This window comes from Ursus arctos, unplaced genomic scaffold (genome assembly GCF_023065955.2).
Source record: "Ursus arctos isolate Adak ecotype North America unplaced genomic scaffold, UrsArc2.0 scaffold_34, whole genome shotgun sequence".
NCBI classification, from domain to species: Eukaryota; Metazoa; Chordata; class Mammalia; order Carnivora; family Ursidae; genus Ursus; species Ursus arctos.
Genome location: NW_026623030.1, coordinates 17,756,716 through 17,780,736, shown reverse-complemented (window position 1 = coordinate 17,780,736; position 24,021 = coordinate 17,756,716). Strand labels below are relative to the sequence as shown.

The window sequence follows — 24,021 nt, the reverse complement described above, 5'->3', positions numbered from 1 at the left end:
CTCATGTTAAAATAAGTGGATGGAGGGCTGCCTGGGTGGCTTGTCGGTTAAGCATCTGATTCTTGATTTCGGCTCAGGCCATGATCTCAGGGTTGTGAGATCGAGCCCCATGTCAGACTCTGTGCCAGGAGTAGAGCCTGCTTAAGATTCTCTCTCCCTCTCCCTCTACCCCTCCCCCCCTTCTCTCTAAAATAAATAAATAAATAAGTGGATAGGTTTCGGAGTGAATGCAAGAGTGAGTGGATGGAGGGATAGATGGATGAATGTTTGGATAGATGGGTGGATGGTCAGATGAGTGGGCAGATGAACAGATGGGTAGGTGGGTGGTCGGACGAATGAATGGATGGGTGGTTACATGGATTGGTAGGTGGATGGTTGGATGGATGGGTGGATCAATATTTGGACAGTTGGGTGGACAAGTGGTTGGATAGGTAAGTGGAAAGACAGATGAGTAGGCAGATGGACAGGTGCGTAGGTGGGTGGTTGGAATGGTAGATAGGTGGATGGATGGATGGATGGATGGATGGATGGATGGATGGATGGATGGTTAGGTGAGTGGATGAATTGGTAGGTAGGTAGATGTACGTATGGATGGATGGATAGATAGATGAATAGACTGATGGATGAATGGGAATGAGGAAGAAACAATAAATCACACAGACTTCAGACTGGGTGCCCGTCCCCATCTGGTGTTTCCTTCCATGCCTTAAGCTAAATCCCAGTACCTTCCGCTATCACTCCACCTCTGTCTGAGTTCTGGGATTTCTCCCACAGATGCTGGGCACCAGCCCCCACCTTCACTCCACTGCCTAGCTGCCCTCACGTCCCTCCTTCTGGACCTCAAATGCCCTGGGGAGGTGTGAAACAACAGCAGAAATGAAGCTGCATTGCATGCGAAATTCTCCACCAGCTAGCAAGAGAGAAAGCGAGTGGCCAACCCACACCAGCTTTCCTTTCTCAGGCCATACAGATGGAGCCAGTTCTCTGTTTTTGGAGCTACAAACACACACCTACCCCATTTTTCACAGCCACTGTTCTGGAGTGGTGCACTCACCGGGAGCTGGGCATGTCTGAACCAATCAGAGAGCATTTAACCCCCAACCCATTCACTCCTCTCTTCTGTCTAATGACACTGTCGACAGCCATCTGAAAGCTGTTTCCAGAAACCCCAACTCTGCCCTTGTAAAGCTGGGACCCTTTCTGGGAGAGCTAGTGATTTTCCAAGCCCAAAGGGCAGAGAAAAGCCATGTGAGAAACAGCATGATATATCAATCAGAATCATAGCCGGTGGAATTTCCTCCAGTTTAACTAAAAGCTAAATGTCACCCAATCTAAGCCATTTTGCCCCTTGTTTCAGTTTCCAAGGGAAACAAAAGAGACAAAAAAGAAAAAACAGTTTTAAAAAAAGAGCAAAGGAGAGCATTCTTTCCATTTCTATCTCCTTTGGGGACTTAAGTCTGATTTGGGAAGATGGACGCTACTTGCTAACTCCTTAAAATGCTTTCTCCAGCTCTGGGGCAGGTGCAGACGGGACAGCTGGGCTGAAGAGAAAGCGTTAGTTAAACTAGGAGTGCCGAATAGGCTTCATCTCATGGGACATTCGTAGCAGCTGTTGGGAAAAGTGTGTTGAGAAAGATGCTGAAGCCCAATAGGAAAGAACACCAAGACTGATCAGCAATGTCTGCCACGGGTGACGAATAAGGCAGAACCAACAAGTGTGTGTATATGTGGCCCTCCTGCACGGACCGGGACCCCAGCCTCATTTTTGCATCACCAAGAGCAAAGTAAGTACTTCCTATAGGTTTGCTGAGTCCAAGCGTATTAGGATAGCGGCATTGAGTTAATTGATCGCTTAATATGTGTTAGGCATTAGCCTGTGCTGTGTAGACCTGGAAACTATGCCTCCGTGCAGTCAGTGTGCTCATTATTCCCTATAAAGGAAGACTCGGGGACTCAGAGAAATGCAGTGACATTCTCGAGGTCACTCTGCTAGACTCCGGCAGAACCTCACGGAGCAATTCTGCCACTGCTCAGAAGTCCTGCAAAAGCCCCTTCACCAGTATTCTCAGCCAAGGTGACTTGTGCTACCCAGGGGACATTGGACAATATCTGGAGATAATTCTGGTTGTCACAGTGGGGTTGGGAGGAGTTATTGGCACCCGGTGGGTAGAGGCCAAGGATTTGGCTCACCATCCTACACTGGGCAGGCCAGCCCCGACATCAAAGAATTAACCAGCCCCAAATGTCGAAAGTGCCAAGGCTGAGAAGCCCTGATCTAAATATTTTCTACTTCCTCAACCACCTCGCACCCCCACCCAACCCCAAGAAACCAAGATGGTACTTTCGAGGCTCAAGTCAGCAGAGAACAAATCCTCTTATTATAAGCACAACTGACTTTTAGATTCATATCTAGTTATGCTGTTCTTCTCAATCACGGCACCTCCTCAAGAAGTAGAAGTAATTAAGTTTAGTCGTTTGGTTTCATTTTCCGGTATCTGGTGGAAGGGGTGAATTCTGTCAATCACACAGCACAGCTATAGCGTCATTAGTGGCAAGCACTAATAACCTGCACACGGCTCCGAACGTGGGTGTGCAGACCTGAACTTTGAGAGCCTCTCTTTCCTTTCCTCGTGCGTATTTCATTACACTTGCCAACTCGAGCCTAAAAGCAAAGGAAAACTATTTAAAGGGAAGGGGGGGTGTGTGGAAATCTATGAAAATCCAGGCCTTATCATAACAGAGAAGGCAAATAGCATTTATAGCAATTAAACTGATACAGAAACTTCTGTTTAACAATCAAAGCGCCTATTACGATGTCTCCATAGCTGAACAAAAGCTTCTTTTCTACTCTAATTTTCTGATAACAAGTCATGCAGACACGGAGACAGAATTGTGCGCGTCCCTGGTGCCTTCAGTCCTAGGGGTAGAATAATAGAAATCTCTTCTCAGATGTTTTCATTTCCAATGTACTGAAAGGGAGTGTTGGAGGGAAGGAGGTTTTCTTCTCCCCTCCCGCAGGTCCCTGTCTATGCCCTCTCAGCCGTTCCTCCATACAGAAAGGGGAGAAGCCAGGAGCCTCGGTCTTCAAAACACCCTGGGGAGCCAGATGGACAGACAGAAGCCCCAACACAAGGCATCGACATTCATAAAGCCTCCGTGTTATGTAGAGCTTTGAAATGAGAAGCTCGGGCTCTGACGTGGCAGGCAGGAACTCAGGCTAACAGAAGAGTCAGGTGTGCGGAAAATATTTAAAAACATTTAACACAGAGACACCAGGTAAAAACAGGGGACAATAGGGGTGCCTGGGTGGCACAGCGGTTAAGTGTCTGCCTTCGGCTCAGGGCATGATCCTGGCGTTATGGGATCGAGCCCCACATCAGGCTTCTCCGCTAGGAGCCTGCTTCTTCCTCTCCCACTCCTCCTGCTTGTGTTCCCTCTCTCACTGGCTGTCTCTGTCAAATAAATAAATAAAATCTTAAAAAAAAAAACAAAAACAGGGGACAATAAAGCAAAGGAAGAGGAGGAGAAAAAAGTAAGAGAAAAAAGGTGCCGAAGACGAAGACAAAGAAGAAGAAAAGAAATGAGAAAAATAATAACAGATATGCCTCTTATGGAGCACTACGGTGTGCCGAGCGCTGTTGCCAAATAAGCCCTTTCTGTACTTTACCTCGTGTAACCCATCCACTGAAGGCTATGGTGCATGGAGCATAGCAGCTGTTAGGATTAGCCCTGTCTCACCAACAAGTAAATCAGGATGTGACACCATTTTCCCAAGGTCACACAGCAAATAAAGGCCAGGACTGGGGTATTTCATTCAGGTCACAGAGCTTGGGTTCGATAAAGGACGGCCACCTTCATCCCCATTTCACAGACGGGAACACTGAGGCTTAGAAGCAATACACAATCATCCATAGCTAGTGACTGAGTTGGCATTTGAACCACAGACAGGAACGAACCAGATGCTTCTAGTCCAGACGGCTCTCCAGATACAGGGAGTTCAACCCATCCTGGAGTGTCCCTGCCTCCTACCTCTGTCTGGGAGGAGCAAAGGAAATGCTGAACATTGACCCTTATATGCTCAGGGAAGGGCTGCCAGAAGCCTGGCAGGTGGTGTGATGGTATGCTGTTCATTTCAGCAGTCACCCCTGCAGTTAGCCAGCAAGATTTTCATGAGTAGAATCATGCCCACACCCCTCCCCAAGACGTCCTAATCCCTGGAACCGGCAGGTAAGTCACCTAACTGGCAGAAGAGATATTGCAGATGTGATTAAACTAAGGATTATCTAGGCGGGCCGATGTAATCATGAGTCCTTACGTATGCAAGAGGGAGGCAGGAGGGTCGAGGTAGTGGAGGAGATGGGACAGTTGGGGGCTTTGAGGATGGAGAGGGCCAGCAGCCAAGGAAGCCAGAATAGGCAAGGAAGATTCTCCCCTGGAGTTTCCAGAAGAACCAGCTCTCTCGACACACCTTGACTTCAGCCTTGTGAGACTAATTTTGGACGTCTAATCCCCCAAATTGTAAGGTAATAAATTGGTGTTGTTTGAAGCCACTGGGTTTGTGGTAATTTGTCACGGCAGCTGTAGGAAACCAATACAGCACCTTTGCTGTGCTGGGTACGGTTTTAGGAGCTAGGTGTATGGTGAACAGGATAATTAAATTTTCTGAGCCTAGAGTCAGAGAGTGAGTAAACAAATAAAAACCCAAGGTAATTTCAGACAGTGATACATTTCATAAGGGAAATAAAACACGGACTTTGGGATTTGTTTTAAGGCGAGGGGAACCCCCAAGTATATTAGAACAGAGGCCGGATGCTGGGGGTGGGAGTGGGGGGTGATCTCACTCATTGAAGAGCTCCCTCTGGTGGCCAAGCAAAGAATGGCCCGTCAGGCTGGGACAAAAATAAGAGCCCCCCGCCCCCCCACCAACCCAACCATCTTTCAACTCCCCACACAGCAGGGTCCAAAGCATCAACCCTGACCTTTACAAGGCCATTCTTTTCCCAGCCCAGGGCTTTCCCATTTGAGCTTTCATGATCAGTTGCAGTGGCCCAGTAAGAAATCCACACCCCAGAGTAATCAGTCCGCGGCCTGGCACTGGAGCGATGCTTGGTCTTATTTATCCATATGAATCCCAAGTGGGGATAGGCCTCTTGGAGCCATTTCTTCACTTAATCCAAACAATCCTATGAGTTTGTATTCCTAGTTTAGAAGTAAGGAAAATGGGGGCGCCTGGGTAGCGCAGTCGTTAAGCGTCTGCCTTCGGCTCAGGGCGTGATCCCGGTGTTCTGGGATCGAGGCCCACATCAGGCTCCTCCGCTGGGAGCCTGCTTCTCCCTCTCCCACTCCCCCTGCTTGTGTTCCCTCTCTCGCTGGCTGTCTCTCTCTGACAAATAAATAAATAAAATCTTAAAAAAAAAAAAAGAAGAAGTAAGGAAAATGAAAACATTCATTGTTCAAAGTCCCACAGCGCGTATTTGGCGTACGTCGGGATTGAACTCAGTCTCCCTGCACCCCTACCCCACACTATCTTCCGATAGCGTGTCTCCTTCTGAGGCGAGTGGGAGAATTACTGCTTAGTGATGCAGTCCTGGAGCTAAAAGACCTCAAGAAGCCCTCTGTTGCAGCCTCTGAGCCTCTCAACCCTCTCGGATAGAAGCTACACTAGCCTTAAAGGTTTCCATGGAGATAAAGACCTCTGAGCACAGAGAACTATTAATAATCACAGCTAACATTAATTGAGCACCTACTGTATGGCAGGACTCAGATTAAGTGCTGTAGATGTATTATTTCATTTAATCTTCATAACTCCTTCTTCGCTGGGAGAGCTGGGGCTTGAGCCAGGCAAACCCCGAGAGCTCATCCTCAGAAACACCACAAATAAAATGGAAATTCCAAGCTGCCCTAAGCTTCCAGCCCAGGAGCACTGCCAGCCTGAGTGAGTTCTTAACAACAGTGCTGCATTCAGATCAAGTAGCAAATTCTTTGGGCTCAAAGATACCAGAAACTAATAAAACTTAGACCACGAAACTTTTCTTTTGGGGTCACAGGCCAGTCACCAGCTAAAATCCCCCCGGATTTATCCAAGGGGCCAACCAATCCTCAGCTAAAACTGCTCACGGTATTCTTCACATAGCAGGGAATAACTCTATTTGCTTTAATATCCAATTCGAATATATCAGATCTAAAAGTTTTTTTTAATTATGCGCTGTCTCTAAAGGTTACGGTTCCGTGGTGCTTCAAAGCCAAATTGGGTTTCTTTGCGTATTTGGACATCATTCTCTCCCTGAGACAACTATAAGCCCTTTCCCAAGATCCAAATTTCATTATCTTTAAGGGTGCTTGATGGCTATGGAGACATCCAGGGAGCCACCTGGCGCTGGTCAGCGTGTACATAAGATGGGCCCAGGTGCCATGTCAGAGGGGAAGAAACAGGTGTTGTGGGGGGGGACTCACATTGGTTAGAGATGCGAGGGGTGAGCAAGGACAGTGCTGTTTGCTCCTGATGGAAGAGACCATTCGGAGGAGAGTCAGGGATTCCCATGGCATTGAGTCAAAACAAAGAGCAAGGCGAAGCTGTCTGTCTAGAAATAGGAGGACTGCAGGAAAGGGGGGCAGGTTATCAGGGCCACACCAATCCACACGTGTACGGTGTTTAAACTAGTGACAAGGCCCTGAACGTGGACCTCCTTTGGAGACAGAGGAGCCTACTTTATTTCTGAACGGGAAGGGCTTCCCTGTCATCAGCTTGCCCACTGGAGTGTGGGAGAGAGTGTGGGACCCCGCGGTAAGCAGACCCTGTGTTCAGACGTCAGCTCTGCTGCTTCCTAGCTAGGTGGCTTGGGCAATTTTACCTCTGAGTCTCCTTTTTGTCTCCTGGGAATAGGGAGTCAGATCTCCCTCACAAGCTTGCTAGGAGGATGAGTAGGAATGATGTAGTGGGACAAGGGCTCAGCCGGGTGCCCGACGCATTACTGTTACTACCGCCTCTAGGATTCGCACACCAGTTAGAACGACCCCCAGGCCCAATCCAGCCCATCACCTGCTTTTGTAGGTAAAGCCTGATCAGCGCTCAGTCGCACCCACTCATTTGCATATTGTCTGTGACTGCTTCCCCACTAGGACAGCAGAGTTAAGTCACTGTGACAGAGAGGGGATGGCCCACAAAGCCAAAAATAATTATCACCCGGCCCTTTATAGGAAAAGTGTGTCAACCCCTGATTTAGGGCTGTCTACCTCGTTTCCTTGGCTGATGACCAGAGAGATTTTCTCCCCCATTTCTCCCTCTGGTTTTATTGAGGCGCACCTGACAAATAAAATTGTAAGATATTTAAAGTATACCATGTGATTATTCAATATATGTATCCATTGTGAAAGATTTTTTTTCTCTGCACCCAGAAGACCCGGACTGTAGACCTATTTCTGCCACTTACATGGCGTGAATCCTTGGACGAATGTCCTGCCCTCCTCCAAGCCAAAATGTGCATGAGCGCTTGGTGGTATCCCTCTGCTCACCTCATCCTAGCGCCCTGTGCGCTCTGTCATTTTAACACCCATTTTACAGAAGAGAAGAGCGAGGCACAGTAGCACTAGTAAGCAGTCCAGCTAAGATTCTAACCCCCACGAGCCTCGCCCCGAGCCTGTGTTCTGACTAGCCGTCCCTGTCTTCCAGTAGAATAATCCATGAGGAGGCAATGCTCTGATTACCGGCCACTGCTGAAAACCATGTCCGCTTGTGAAATCAGAGGGGAAGGAAAATTAACTCTCTCCTCTCCCCGCTTCTGACCGGGCTTATTACTATGATTATCCAGTTGTCACTTTATCAAGGCAGAGAGAAGACCCTGAGGATGTCTAAGTTACAGTCGGAGGGGTGGTGGTCCTGGTCATGGCCAAATGGGAGAGAGACCACAAAAGCGGCTTCTGGAGAGTGTCTGCAGGTAGAATCCAGCTCAGTAGGACAGATGAGCAGTCAGGGCACTGAGCAAATGGTAGCACAGCAGACAGAGGGCTGATACGTGGGGCCAGGAGGCAGGAAAGTGCAGACACAGGGTAGGAGGGGGAAGACATGACAGGGAATCCCAAAGTTCTCTACACACATTCTTCCTGGCCCCAGGTTACAAAATTTTCTTAAAATAATTGAAGCCAAACTGGAAACACCTTCAAGATCTAGTAGACAAACGAAAATCATTCTCCCCCTTTAAAGAAGGCCATCGCCACCTTGGGTCTGAATCCTGGCAGATCCCTGCCGAGCTGGGATCCCCTGAATTGCCTACTAATCAGCCTGTGGATGGTGACGCCACCACTCTGTCTCCCGGAGAGGGACGTGAATCCCAGAGTCATCACGTGTGATTTATTTCAGCCCCCTCAGGTGGCCTCAATTAAATTTCACTGCCGGTAAAGAAAGAGAGGATGGCTGAGGCATTTAATTACATTTTATAATGTGCTCACTGCTGAATTTATTAAAGTGTATCAGGGATTTTTAACCTTGTAACCAAACAATGGGAGACCCGGGTGCCACGCAAGTAATTATCTTCCTTCTGGGGTTGATGGATGGAGAATCCAAGCTTAACAGTAGGGTGGGGATGTGTGCGGGGAGACGTGGGGCTTATGGGGGGGGCATGACAGGGAAAGTGGGGCAATGGGCCTCTAACTCCATGAGCCATTACCCCACAGATTGGAGCAGGGGGGTGGCATTAATGATCAGTCTTCCCTCAATCCTAAAAACAAGATGTATCGGGAAACCTGTCTTTCTTCTTGCATCCCTACCCCAAACCCTCCCCTCGAAATTCCTCTTGATATAATTTTTCTGCTGTGGTGTAGAAAGAGGAGGGGGGGGGGTCATCTTGAAATGTCAAAAGTAGCTTATATAATAAGCTAATAAAAGTAAAATATAAAAAGGGAATAAAATCTTATTTAGAAATCCAGGAGAATTTCATTAAGGTAACAGACCCAACTTGGCTTATTTGGGAGATAAATTATCAATAAGGAAATACATGCTGTGGAGTTTGGTATGTGTGTGTTGGGGGGGAGGATGTGGGTTCCTTAAATATGACCCTGAGAGTGGGCTTGGTCTATGCATAATCGTTGTCTCGAGGACCTTTGTTATAGGTCATATATACCACTCAAGTGACAGAGTTCAGGTGGGAAGGAAGAATACGCTCATCCCGGCCAAAGAGGACAAAAATGCCCCATGCATCTGGAAGGCAGCAGGACGGAGGTAAGGGCCAAGTGTGGGCTCCAAACTGCTCATGGCCCCATTGCTGTCTCCAGCCCCCGCCCAGCCCTCCCCAAGTCCCATTCACATCATGGATCTGCTATTTTCCACCTCCCACCTTCAAAGATGCTTCTGTATCCCCTCCCCAATTCCTTTAGCCTGACTCAACCAACTGCTCTTCCAAGATCCAGCTCAGGCGTGACTCCTCCAGGAAGCCTTCCCTGAATGCACAAGGGGGCAATGCCCCTGCCATGACCCTCTCATAGCATCCTGTGCTTACCCCTCCGGGCCAGCTGGCTCATCACATGGAGAGCCTCTGCTTAGGAATCTGTTCTTACCACCACCCTTGACCACGAGTTCCTGGAGAGTAGGAACAGCTAATGATTCATCTTTATGTGTCCAGTGTCCCATGCAGAGTTTGGCGTAGAGCTGAGAGGTGAGCGTTTTCCGTGCTAATTCCAGCAAAAATAAGCCAGCAACCCAGTCCTCTGAATGAAGGCTTCACTTCCTCACACCCTGCAGGGCCTGGGCCAGTCAGGGGTCCTGGGAAGTGAGGAACCCTACTCTGCCCAGCCCTCAAGCTCTGACCTGGGACTGGGACCTCAACTAGGACAGCGGACCGAACAAGCTCATCCGCCCAAAACTGGAACCCAGCACTTCCTCTCTCAAACCATTCCCCACTTGCCTGTCTGTCCAGGGCCCCAGGGTTTCCTCAGCTCCCCCAGGATTGGGACTGCTGGACCATTTTCACTCCTGACTCCTGCCTATAGTGGGAACCACTGACACAGTCCCTCCAGAGGGCGACTTGCCATGTATGTCACTTCATACACTCAGTCCTCTTAGGCACCCTGTCAGGGAGGTCTAGTATTGATCCCATTTTACAGATGAAGAAATTGAGGCTCTGGGAGCCTCAAACAGAGAAGCAGAGTGATCAAAAGAATGGGGTTTGGAGTTAGAGACCAGGGTTATTGTCCCATTTCTGTCCCTGTTTCTCTGAGCTGCAGCATTAGTAAAACTGATAAGGGCTAATGCAGACTGGGCAGTGCCCAAGTCACTTCCCAAAACTGTCAGCGCGCTAGAATCATCTGACACCTGTGCTTCCTCCCCACATTGTGGTTTAATGCAGGGGTCAGCAAATCCTGACCCCTGGGCCATGCATCTGGCCCCCTGGCCTGTTTTGTAAATAAAGTTTTATTGGCACACAGCCACGCCCAGTGTCTATGGCTGCCTTTGCACCGTAAGAGCAGAGTTGAGTAGCCATGACAGAGACATAGGGCCTGCAAAGCCTCAAGTATTTACTATCTAGCTCTGTCATGAAGTTCGCTGACCCTTGATTTCACTGTGCTGGGGTATGGCCTGGCTTTGAAAATTTCAAAAGGTGTCCAGGTAATATCAATGTGCAGTCAAGTTTGGGGATCCCCTGACCTACAGGTCTGACATGAGTTCGCTCACTGACTGTAATAACCATGTCTCTTTCATTCCCTCCTGCATCCTCGGTAGCCAGCACAGTGATGGGCAGAGTGGCACTTCCACACGTAGTTACTGAATGAATGAATGGATGAGTGAGTGAATGACCAGCCTGCCCTGTGAGTTAAGTACCAACGATCTCATTTTGCAAATGGGGAAACTGAGGCTGGGGGTCAGCTAAGGAAAATGTTCTTTCTGGGATTTGAACCTAGATCTCCTTAACTGGGGAGCCTCCTTTGTGAGCATTACGGTCTCTCTTCAGATAATGAGGAAGAGAGCCCGTTAGCAGAGTCAGTAAGGGGGGTCTTCTTGTGCACCCTTCCTGGGACAGGAGCCCTGAGGAGAGGCAGCCTGGAGACCTGGAGAGCCACGCAGAGCCATCTCAGACCACAGAGATATAGGACCTGTCTCTTTGACCTGAAGGAAAATGCTAATTGGAAGAGGTTGGCTTACTGTGCCAGGCTCAGGCTTAAAGGAGGACAAAACAAGAGTTGACAGACAGAGGCCCCACGCTGCCATCATCACAAATGTCCCTGTGAAGGGAGAAAAACAGCCAGCCCTGTGCTCCATCAATTTCAATTGTAAATGGTCTCACGTTGAAATAAACCAACAGAAGCAGCAGTATCGGTGACAGGCGCGGGGTGGGGAGGGGCGGGGGACACGCAGACCGGAGGCTGGAATCTACAAGTTGGGCTTGACATCTGGACCCAGAGACGGATGACAGGGCACGTTTGTGGACCGCAATGCAGGCCACCCAGGGGCCCAAGCCCCCTCTTTTGCCTGAGAAGCAGGGGGACAAAATGGAATGAATTTACAGGGGCAGACCTGAATTGAAATCCTGAGTCTGTCCTTGTGGTTGATGCTTTGTCTTTCCCCTCTGCGGGCCTCCTCCTCTGTCCAATGGGTGTGATCAAACTCATCCTGCAGTTTCCCTAAGGACCATCCATGGATATGAAACGAGTGCCAGGCACATAGTAGGTGTGCAATAAAAAGGGACTTTCCCCGTGAACAACTCACGTGCTCGTTTGCAGCTTTGCTTAGCAGCCCTTTTCCCTGGCCTGAGAAGACAAAACCCGGGGACGAGGCTCTTAGGGAATAAGGCCACGACTCCGTGGAGAAAAGCGGTGAGTTATGGGGAGGGCAGAACTGTCTAGGTCCCTCTGGCCATTTATTCCCCTCCTCTCGTCCTGTTCTCAGAGCGTGTCCATAGCCCTGCTCGCCCGCGTGTGATGGATGGGTCTTAAGTTCCTTGCATACTACATCATCAATTACTTACATATTTATTGCCTTGAACTGAGTTTATGGATCTTAAATCAGAGCCATTCCGAGTTGCTTGAGCTGAAATTCTCCCCCAGTGGAAATGTGATGTTTTTTAATTATGCAGCCACCCGGTAGTTAATGCTCAGTGGAAGTTAATTGTCCATAGAACAAAGGGCTGCGGAGAAGTTCCCCACACAGAGTCGTTCCTCGGAATTTACTGCCTGAGTGGGCTCAGCAGGGACAGAGCAGGCGAGCTTGGTGTGAGAGACCCCGGTCCGACTTCAAGAAACCCGAGACACCAGGCACCCTCAGTCGACTTCACACAATAGATTTTCTCCCTCTCTCAGTGCCCTGATGCTAAAAGCACCATCAAGAGACGTGTCACACTGTCTGTGGTTTGCAGACTATGGTAGAGACGGCCTTGTAATGGGTCACATTCCAAGGTCAAGACGGGGTGTCCACACTCCAAAGCATCTCTAAGTGGGACTGAGGTACTAGAGAGGGGACGGGTCTTTGTTCTGATGTGGTGGCAGCTGTGGAAGCGGAGGCCACCTAGGGAGGGGACCTCAGCTGCAATGGGGCCATGGTTTCTTGGTGAGAACTGTTGCCAGTGTGGGGGGGTGTACAGAGAAATTTCACCCCCAAGAACTTGAAGATAAGCGGAGAAGTTGACCTTCCAAGAGTGAAATCAGCCCGACTCCTAATGGATCATTGGATAGAGACACATTAACCGTGGTTCTCAGCAGTGGCTGATGTTGCCCCCAGGGGACATTTGACAATATCTGGAGACATTTTGGGGGGGTACCTGCTCAGGGGCGATGGTGCCACTGGCATCTAATGGGTGGATGCCAGAGATGCTGTAAAACGTCCTGCAATGAGCAGGACAGGCCCCCGGCACAAGAATTATCCAGCTTCAAATGGCAATCGTTTTGCAGTTGAGAATGCCTGCCCAAAGAGCTGGGAGGGACCTAGATTGAGAGCCTGATACAACTGGATTAAGTATACAGACAGACTGAAAGAGGGGTTCAGTCAACTATGAAATGACAGACAAGGAGAGTCCCAGGGGTGAGTGTTGGCTTGACCCTCCCTGCCCACCTGGAGGACAGGGGTCTTTGGCACTGGAGCTGCTCCTTCTAGTAACAGAGGCCTGGTTTTCCAGGGAAAAACTAACCTAGAGCTGACCCTCCCTTCCAGCCCCGGGTGTAGTGTGTTTAGTCCAGGTGTGGGAAGTCCAAAGCACTATGATTGGTTCAAGGGTAGACATGTGACCCAAGACGGGCCAATCAGAGTCCACGAAATGCCCTGGCCCCCCCCTGCCCACCTCCCCGTTGTTTTTTTGTTTTGTTTTGTTTTGTGTTTTTGGTTTTGGTTTTTGGTTAAAATCTCCTCTGTCCTCTGGAGTAGCTTAAGCTGGTGGGCTGCGCATCGGAGGCCCTGGGGCTACCTGCGGGAAGGGCCTGCCTGAGAAGGAAGCCAACACACTTACAAAGCAGAGTAGAAAGATGGAGAGAACCCAAAAGCTGGTATGTCGTTTGAGCCCCTGCAGCTTCTCCAGTTACTGTCAAATCCTCATTTTTAAACATTTAAAGTAGTTCGAGTACTTTCGCTTACAAGCAGAAGAATGTAGACCTTATGCAAGGTCACGGAGACAGATGGAACAAGCAGATTTCCGACAGCTACAGTCCCTAAGGCACCCCCACCGCAACCACGGGATGGCTCATCATTATAAAGGTGGTGGTACCCACCATTTATGGGCCAGGTACTAGGCATGATACCAAACACTTTATGGGCATTATCTCATTTATTCTGCACAATAATCCAATGACATCTTCGTTATTATTATTTTAAAAAGGGAAGTAGTTCAGAGAGTGTGAACAACTTGCTCTAGGTCACACAGCTAGCAAGCGGTGGAGCCCAGATCTAAAGCCAGGCCATGTGCCTGAACTCTCAGTTACCCTGCCCAGAGACAGCAGGCTATCCCAGCCTGAGGCCTTCAAATATTCCCTACAACAAACTTCCCTTCTCCCTATTCTACGTGCCCCAGGAAACCCCCTGAAAAAAATCCGGCCATCAGGAAGGGAGGACTGCAGAGAGGAAATGGGATAATCACCCGATCCTTGAGAAATGCCGTGCTTGTAACAGCAAGTTCTCATTGTACATTAATAAACAGATATTCCGGGTTTATACATCAGTCTCCAAAGTCTGGTTAATGTCAATCAGACTCTTAGGGACTCTGTCTTCTGAATGGGCAAAGCGAGACCCAGATTTCTGGATTGTGATGAATTCTCCTTAGCAGTGGTTTTCAAACTTGAGCATTCACGGCAGCATTATTTATACGAGCCAAAAAGCACAAACAGCCCAAATGACCATCAATTGATGAATGGAGAAGAAAATGTGGTGTGTCTCTACAACAGAATATTATTTGGCCATACTGATTCATGCTACAACATAGATGCGTCTTGGAAACATCGTGCTAAGTGAAAGAAGCCAGACACAAAAGGCCACATAGCGTAAGATTCCATTTATATGGATGTCCAGGATAGATAAATCCATAAAGACAGAAAGTAGATGAATGGTTGCCAGGAGCTTGAGGGAGGCACAATAGGAGTGACCACTAATGGGTACGGGGTTTCTTTGGGGGAGTGATAAAAACATTCTGGAAGTAGACAGTAGGGATGGTTGCACAACTCTGTGAATATACTAAAAACCACTGAATTGTTTTAAAAGGGTAACAGCTTTCTTTTAAGAACCTGAAGCATACATCACAATCACCTGGAGCTTGTTGAAATACAGATGGCTGGGCTTGGCTGCCAGGAGACCGGATTCAGTTCAAGCCGGAGCAGGGCCTGAGAATATGCATTTTAACAAGTTCCCAGGTGACGCGGTGCCACTGGATGCTGAGAACCCCAGGGTGGTGTGTGAGCTGTTCTTCACCTGCCATAAACTGAGGAGCAGTGGTATCCAGACATCACCCTGCAACCAAACTTCAGTGCAAGGGCCTTTTCACCCGCGGGTCTCCTACAACGGAACTGATGTAGAGTTGACAATGACTTCGCGCGTTATGGACTGAATGTCTGGGTCCCTCCAAAGTTCACATGTGGAAATCCTAACCCCTAAGTGATGGTATGAGGAGGCATGGCCTTTGGGAAGTGATTAGGGCATGAGAGTGAAGCGCTCATGAATGAGATTCATGCCCTAATAAAAGAGACCCCAGAGAGCCCCCTTGTCCCTTGTGCCGTAGGAGGACACAGCAAGAAGACGGCCATCTACGAATCAGGCAGCAGGCTGTCACCAGTCATCAAATCTGCTGGCCCTTTAATCTCAGACTTCCCCAGTCTCCAGAACTGGGAGAAATAAAATATTTGTTGTTTAAGCCACTCCATCTATAGTATTTTTGTTATAGCAGCCTGAAGAACTGAGACTGTGCTGGGCTGAGTAATGGCACCCCCCCCCCCCGAAGTCATCCATGTTCTAATGCCCAGAACCAGTGCATGTGACTTTATATGGCAAAGGGCCTTTAAGGATGGGGTTAATGAAGAAGCCTGAGATGGGGAGACTATCCTAGATTATCCAAGTGGGCCCTACATGTCATCACAAAGGATCCTTATAAAAGAGAGCCAGCAAAGTCCCAAGAAGAAGGCTCTGTGACCTCACGGACCCCTGGAGGAGAAAAGATGATGTGATGCTGGCAGTGACCCAAGGAATGAGGGCTGTTTGCTTCTAGAAGCTGGAAAAAGCAAGGAAACAGATCCCTTGGAGCCGTGGGGAGGAACCAGCCCTGTGGACACCTTGATTTTGGCCCCAGTAGAAGCATTTTGGGATGTCTGTCTTTCAAAACCGCAAGAGAATGAGTTCCGTGTGGTTTTGGGCCACTACGTTTATGATAATTTATTATAGGAAACTTTAACCATAGGAAACTAATGTTGCCATGTGTCTCCCAGCTCGTCCTTCAAAGAAAAAGTGCAAATGGGCATTTATGAACCTTCTCTATGTCTGGCATCTCCGGGACTGGATCCTTCCAGCAACCAGAAAGACCGGGACCACATCCCATTTCACAGAAGAGAAAACTGCGGATCAGAGAAGTTCAGTAATTTGCCCAACACGGCCAGTGAACTGAGGAGTGGGGGGCTTCCTGCTAATTCCTTTATCAGGAATTTCCCATAGGAACCCCCCCAATCTGTTTATCTCCTTAGGGGCCTGAAGCAATGGGGCAATATCGGTGAACAAGATTCAATATCCCATAAAAGTCAAAGGCGGGCCCTTCCTGGAAGCAGTTTAAACCACCAAGCCCACAGGACAGGGCACCATCCCCAAAAGCCCAAGGTCTGCTTTCCCTTCCAATAGTCGTTTAGCAGGTCTTAATTTACCTAGAAAGTGCTCTGGCCTCCCAGACTGGCATAATCGGTCAGGGCTAGGTGAAATAGTAGTTTCTGACCCCAGAGTTGCTGATTCACTAAGTCTGGGCTGGGGACCAGAATTTGCATTTCTAACAAGTTCCCGGGTGATGCTGAGGCTGCTGGAGGTTTGGGGACTGCATGTTGAGAACGAATGTTCTAGATCAGGGTTCCTCGACCTTGGTACAATTGACATTCGGGGCTGGATGATTCTTTGTTGTGGGGGCTGTCCTGGGCATCACAGCAGCATCGTTGGTCTCTACCCACCAGATGTCAGCAGCACCCTGCTCCCCTGCTGTGACAAACAAAAATGTCTCCCAACATTGCCAAGGGTTCTCAGGGGCCAGAAGGGCAAAACTGCCTGCAGTTGAGAACCTCTGCTCTAGATCAGCGATACCAAGAATGCACAAGATGAAGAGAGTCACCAAATATGACCCCCAAACGTCTTGGGGCTATTGACCACAGTCCCAACTATTTATCAAGGGTGTGTGCTGCATGGTAAGCATGGGGGTTGGGACAGGGTGCCTACACCTGTCACTCCTGCAGGCATCGTGAGGTCAAGCAAGCATAGGTTCTACCAGCCAAACGGCTCATTGTCTTTCTCAAAAGTTTCCCCAAGTTCTCAGAGAAGCCACCACTCCCAGGTGATTGCCTCATCCCATTCCCTAAGGACAGAATGGCCAATCTTGGCCAATCACTAAGGAATGAGTCTGAGCCAGTGAAGGTGCTCAGGGCCAATGCTCAAAGATGGTCTGATTGCGAGGAAAACATACATTCACAAAGCGGCCCCAGTTCCCTGTTCTCGAGCTCAGCAAACCACATCCAAAGGTGCAATCTTCTCAGGCTTTTCAAAAGCCACGTGATTGATAGTCGGTGCAGAAAGGACAAGGTGTCGAATCCAGGCCTGATGGATGGGTGTGGATGCAATCAGATGCGTTTTCAGAGCGCCTTCGCTCTGACACCTGCCCCCATTCTCCACGGAGCTGGGCTCTGAATGCACCCCTGGGCCACACCCTCGTCTCCTCTACCTGCTGCTCCTATTCTTGTGGAAAGGAACAGAACCTAATGATGGATATGTTCGATGTGATCATTCTTGCTTATGTACCAAACAAAGGCAAGACTGATGAACTCCAAGGAAGCACATTCACCAGCCTGATCTATGCCTTTTACCTTGGAGCAGGCAGCACAGCCTCCAAGCACATGTCAACGTCTTTGCATTTGTCAATAGGACCTTGATTCTCTAAAGGCTGAAAGGGGTTTTCATGGGTGAATGCTTGGAGCCAGCTCAGGGTTTTCGGAGCCCCACTCAAAGCCTTCCAGGTGACTCGTTTTGCATCTGCTGGCTCCTTTCATCCCTAGACATCACCCTGGAGTGAGGGCAGGGGAGAAAAGACTTTCTCCACCCACATAAGGCAGACATGGGAATATCAGAGGCATGGGGGCTTCGGGGAGGGGCTGCCTCCATGTGCTGGGAAGAGCAATGTCCTGCTTCCTGAGTTCTCATCTCTGCTTTGCCCCGGCCGAGTCTCTTAAGCATTGCTGAGATCGTTCCCTTATTTACTTACAAGACGAGAATTTAAATGGCAACCCTGCACGGCGGCTGTCAGAGTTAATAGAAGCTCCAGAGTCAGAGCTGCCCGGGTTGGCATCCTGGCTCCACGACACGTCAGCTGTAAAACTTTGGGCAGATTTTTGCTTAATCTCTTTGTGCCTCACTGGTTCCCTGGAGGATTAACCAAGCACTTAAACGATGCTTAGCACTGAGAAGGTGCTTAATTGATATTTAATTTAGCACTTAATTAATATCCCTTTCCACTTATTCCACTCAGCCACAGAGTACGGCAGAGAAGGCATGAATAGTCCGTGCTCATTATTTAGAATCAAAGGTCTTGGGGGTGTCTGATGTATGGGGTTGAAGGGTTCTTCCCCCCCCCCCCCCCAATGTATGTCCACCCCGAACACAGAGACACACAGAGGGAAGAGGACATGACATCACACAGAGAGAGAATGCCGCATAAGGCCAGGCAGAGATCGGAACGGGGCATCTACAAACCACAGAAGGCCAAGGATGCCCGGCAGGCACCAAAGCCAGGAAGAGGCGAGGAAGGATCCTGCCCTAGACCCATCGGAGAGAGCACGGCCTTGCCCATGACTTGACTTCAGACCTCCCGCCCCATAGCCGGGAGAAGATAAATGTCTTTCGTTTGCAGCCCACCCAGTGGGTGGTTCTATGTTAGAGCAGCTGCAGGAAAACACCACATCTAATAACAAGGGAAGCTTGTTTGTTCATTCCTGTCTCCCGGCACAAGCCCACTGGCCACTCCCATCTCTCAATTCTTGCATCTGACTTCTCCTGGACTTCCCTCACCTGGTTGAAAAGGACCCAGAGCAGAGGTCAGCAAACTCGGGGAGGAAAGTAGCAGGAATAAACATTTCAGATGTGGTCCGTTACGATCTCTGCCACTGTAGTGCAGAAACACCCATAGACCCCACACATGGCTGTTTTCCCATGAAACTGTTTGTGGACACTAAAATTAATTTCATATAATGTTCACACATCATTAAATATTATCATTCTTTTGATTTTTACAGGTATTTAAAAATGTAAAACTACCTTCCTAGTGTTTCAGACATGCAAAGAACAGGCAGTAGGCCAGATTATTCTTTTTTAATTGAGGGGAAATTCACGTAACATAAAATGATTTTAATATGTCCAATTCAGTGGCATTTATGATACTGTCTGGGTGGTGAAAACGTCACCCTCTGTCTACATCCAAACCCTAACCATAACCCCCAAAGGAGACTGATCGGACAGCCACTCCTCGTTTGCTTCCCCCGGCCCCTGGCAACCACCAATCTGCTTTCTGTCTCTGCGGATTTACATTTTCAGGACGTTTCATAGAAATGGAATGATTTGTGGTGTAGACTTCTGTGTCTGGCTTCTGTAAGTTAGCACAATGTTTTTGAAGTGAGTCCATGCTGAATTTGTAGCGGGTGTCAGGGCTTTGTTCCTTTTTATGGCTGCATAATAGTCCATTGTAGGGAGAGACCACGTTTTGTTTATTCATCCACTGACGAATATTTGGGTGGTTTCCACCTTTTGACTACTGTGAATAGTGCTTCTGTGAACATTTGTATACAAGTATTTGTTTAAAACCTGCTTTCAGTTCTTCTGGGTGTATATCCAGGAATGGAATGACTGGGTTGTATGGGAGTTCTAATGGCTAACTTTTGGAGGAACTGCCAAACTGTTTTCCACAGTGGCTGCCTGCCCGTGTGGCTTTCAGTGGGCCAGATTTGATTGGCAAGCGAAATGGTTCACCAGTCCTTGACCTAGAGTGAGGATATGAAAGCTCAATGCCTACAAGTTAGACAAACGAGAGACAAGTTTGAAAAACAAAATGTGGGTCCTCTCGATTTTTCCACCGTTTTCCTAATTTTCATAGAGATATGGACGCAGGAAATTATTCATGAACATGAATACAACTAACATACATGTTATATACATACATAGATTACAATAGGGTGCATGTAATGCTAGGTGGCAGCTGCCATCTGCCTTGTTGATGGGGAGACACCAGGAATGGGGGGAACTGTAGCAAGTTGGAGAGTGTGTGCCAATCTAAAGGGGGTGACCAAATACATACATACATACATATATACAGGGGGTGACCACCACTCAGCTCTGGTCCTTTGTGGCCAAACAGGAATATGGGTCCAGTGTTGCTGGATTTTCTGATTCTTCCAAGAGAAACCAGAAATTCAGACTTTTATATGCAATTTCCTAATTTTTAATAAATTCAAGGGAAAAATCAGTTCATTTGCATGGACCAAGCAAAATGTATTTGCAGGCCACATTCAAGACTTCTGATGGCTCGTGTTTTCTTCTAATATTGGTGGCTTCCTCTAGAGAAGAAGTCAAACAGATTCACTGGGGTCTCAGGGGCTTTGCAAGTTCCCAGGTTCTCCCAAGAGTCTGTTGACCGACAGACATGTGCACCCCAACTTGGAGTGAGTGTTGCTATGGCAACCTGGTTGATTTGGGTTTTAAGGATACTCTCTCTGCAAGCCAACAAGGTTCCAACATCCATACGTTTCTTCTGGTGTTGCTGACAAGGATCCCAAACTTCTTACCTCATCACCCAGGGGCACGGGGGCCCACTGGACTAAATTACATTGGTTTTATTTAATACTTCATGTAGATTCCAGAAATAAGCAAAGAAACCAAAGAACAATGAGGGCCCAAAGTGAAGAAGGTTCATCTATAAAAGGAAGAAGGGCTCTTCAATGTTAGGGCAGGCAATAGAGAGATCTGCAAAGAAGAAGCTTGCCTGTTGGCAAGAGCACAGGCTGGGGCTCAGGCTGGGTTTTAGGGGTGCTCTGCTACGAACTAGAGCCAGTCACAACACCTCTCTGTGCCTTGGTTTCCTAAGCTGCTAGATGGAGACCAGGATGAACATCTTCCTGCTTCTCTAACCTGCACGTCGAAAGCACTCGGGGTTGGAAGATACAATTCAGCCTTCCAGTACTTCTCACATATACCACACTAACCCTGAGAGATGCTCCGTGAAGAAAACTATGATTCCGTGATCACTAAGTTTTGAAAAGTCATTATGGACATTAAGAATATTACAAGCTCTGAAAAGTCCTGTAGTAAAAGAGACTTTGTCTACCTGTTAGAACCCAGAATTTTCAAACTTGTTTGAGGCTGGGATTCTTTCTTCTTCTCCATGATGCTGGGCAACATTCCACATAACTACTATTCAACAAACACAATGGATGCTTGGGATCACCACTCCTTGTGTGTGGCTGTCCCAAGCTTCTAGACAGTTCCATTTGCCCTCTGCTAACTTCAGTCTTCCATCTCCAGCTCCTGGCTCCCTTCTCCAGCCATGACCCCTCCCCCCCCAGAAAAGGAGGAAGGGTCAAAGAGCCTCCGTCACAGGAAGGGCAGGATGGGAAAAGTCCCCCAAACCTAGCCACTAACGGGGGTGACATCAAGAGCTCACATGTTGCTGGGGCATGATGAGCAAGTTACTCCTCTCTGTTCCTCTGTTTCCTTGTTGTGGATGGTAATGTCTGCCCCCCAGGGTGGTGGGCATGGCTGATATGAGGTGCTGTGATGTAACTCTATGTGCAAAATGTCAGGACAGACCCTAGCACACAGGAGAGCTGAATAGGTAGAAGCTGAACAGTTAAAAAAATTAAATAAAGCAGCAAAGCCTTGGTATCCAAGCAAAACATAAACAGTCTCTGCTAAGGGCTGAATGTGCCCACCCCTCAAATTCATATGTTGAAATCCTAACCCGGAATGTGATGAGTTTAGGAGGCAGAGCCCTTGGGAGGTGATGAGGTCATGAGGGTGAAGACATCAGGAATGGGATTAGTGTCCTTATAAAAATACACAAAGAGAGCGTGCTTTCTCTCTCTGCTCTCTGCCAGGTGAGGACACAAGGAGAAGGCGGTCATCTGAAAACCAGGAAATAGGTTCTCACCAGTCCCCAGGTCAGCCAGCATCTTAACCTTACATGCTCAGCCTCCAGAACTGTGAGGAATACATTTCCGTCATTTAAGCCACCCAGTCTGTGGTATTTTTGTTACAGCAGCAGGAATGGACTAAGACTGACTTCTTGGTAATTCCTGCTGACTTTCAAACTGCTTGTCTGTCTCCCTCCCTCCTTCTGCCGGTGAGCACTTGCTGACTCACTGGCTCACATGCTGGGCTTGGGAAGATGAGGTCTCTTTCCTTAAGAAGCAAACAGTCCCTTCAGAATGTGTGTCTTAAAGACTAGGAAACAAGGGAGAAAGTGAAGAACGCAGCGATGATGAACACAGGGGTGGGTACAGGGGTAGGTGGAGTCCCCAGCTTGGGAGGGAGAGGGTCCTGCAAGCTCTTCTCTGGCCCCTCAGCTTCCCTCCTTGCCTCCCAGACTTCTGAGCAGCCTGAAGTCCATGGGCAGGCGTGTAGGTGGCAGGACCCTGGACAGCAGCCAGGTCTGTCCCCAGGTGGTGGGGGGGATGGATACCAGCAGGCTGATGTGTCCTGTGTCACTGTGTCCAATGACAACCACCTCCCCAAGAACGAGGGATGTGTCTGGCTCATCTCAGCCTCCCAGACGCTGGTCCAGAATCTGTGTGGCTCAGAGTGGTCGTGACTGAAGGTCTAGTTGCATTAAATTAAGGTGGGGTTAGGCTAGTTTGCACAGAGAAATCCCTCTAATATTCACTAATGACCATAACTGAGATGCATCTACTATCTTAAGAGCTTAGTATGTATGACCCCATTCAGTCTTCCCAATGGCCGTGGGGAAAGAGGCATGCTTATCCCCCTTTTGCAGATAATGAAACTGAGCTCGGAGAGAGGCACAGCCGGTGGGTGGCAAAGCCAGCATTAGATTTGGGGTGGGCAGCCTAGGAAGACTCCACACTGCAGGGTCTACACCAGCCTCCAGGGTCTCGTGCCCCCTCCTGGCATGAGGAGCTGGCAATCCCTGGGGTCTACTCGCCTCTCCAAGTGCCCCCCACCATGCTCTCCTCCAGTGGGAGGATCTCCGAGGGGGGGATCGGGCAAAGCTCAGAGCTGCCTGGCCTCAGGTGCCACCACCCCCACCTTGCATCAGTGGACCTCCCTCGAAAGGAAACTTCGAAGCAGCAATGGGCAGGCTTGATGGGCAGAGGGTGACAGTGTCAGGTGGTTCGGCTGACAGGAGATTAACCCAGGGGTTCTGTGGATCTGAGGCCAACAGACAGGTATGACAGCCGGGTACAGGGTTTCTGACACCACAGGTGCCCTGCTGGAGAGAGCGGGGCAGAGTCTGGGCAGAGTGGCTGCCACATGTGACACTGGGTTGTGTCCGAGGCCACCGAATGGCTGCCCAGACCACAGGGACGGCTACCACGCAGGACCAGCTCGACTGTGCAAGGGGAGCATCCCCCAGGGACTATTATCTAAGCTCCCTCAGCCTCCGTTTCTTCATCTGGACAAGGGAGCTGAAAATAGTGCCTACTTCCTGGCCTTGTAAGTGACAAATTGCCTACCAAGTGCCTAAGGATGGCTCACGCTTGCTGGTGCTGTAGGACGAGCTCACCTGGACCACAAGCTCCTCAAAGACGGAGCTGTGTCTCACTCGGTGCCTAGAGGCACAGGGCACATAGTAGCTGCTCAGTGAAGGGGGAAAGTCTACTGACTAAAGGAATGAGCCAAAAACGAACGAAATCTCAGATCACTTTATCGTCACATCCTGATTCGGACCTATAAAGTGTCATTGTTGCAATTTTAAAAACAAGGACATCTCAGCTCAGAGAATAAAGAAGCTCACTCAAGAATGCCGAGCCTTGCAGGTGTGACTTGATCCCAGAACTCTGAGGAAACAGCATCAGAGCAGCCACTCTGTGCGGCATAGGAAGGACAGAGCGGGGACCCACGAAAATGCTTTCATTTTCATTTCTTTTTAAGTTAGAAGACAATAATGAGTGTACTAATCGTGAGTATATGATAATGAATCCAGCATGGATCATCTTGATGCCGGCAGAGTCACAAAATATCGTTCAAAAAAGGTTTTTTAATGGAGGAAGGTGCAAAACTGCCTTGGGCCCACCTGGACAGTACGGATCTCTGGGGGGAGGGGATGCCCCCACAGGAAACAGCAAGGAGCTAAGTACTGTGAGGTCTGCGATGAGCATGGCTGG

At 48.8% G+C, this 24,021-nt stretch overlaps 1 protein-coding gene across 1 annotated transcript in view; it reads right to left on the bottom strand.

Annotated features, from left to right (window-relative positions):
• Window positions 1-24,021, bottom strand: part of KSR2 (kinase suppressor of ras 2) — a 388,766-nt gene that overhangs the window by 98,369 nt on the left and 266,376 nt on the right.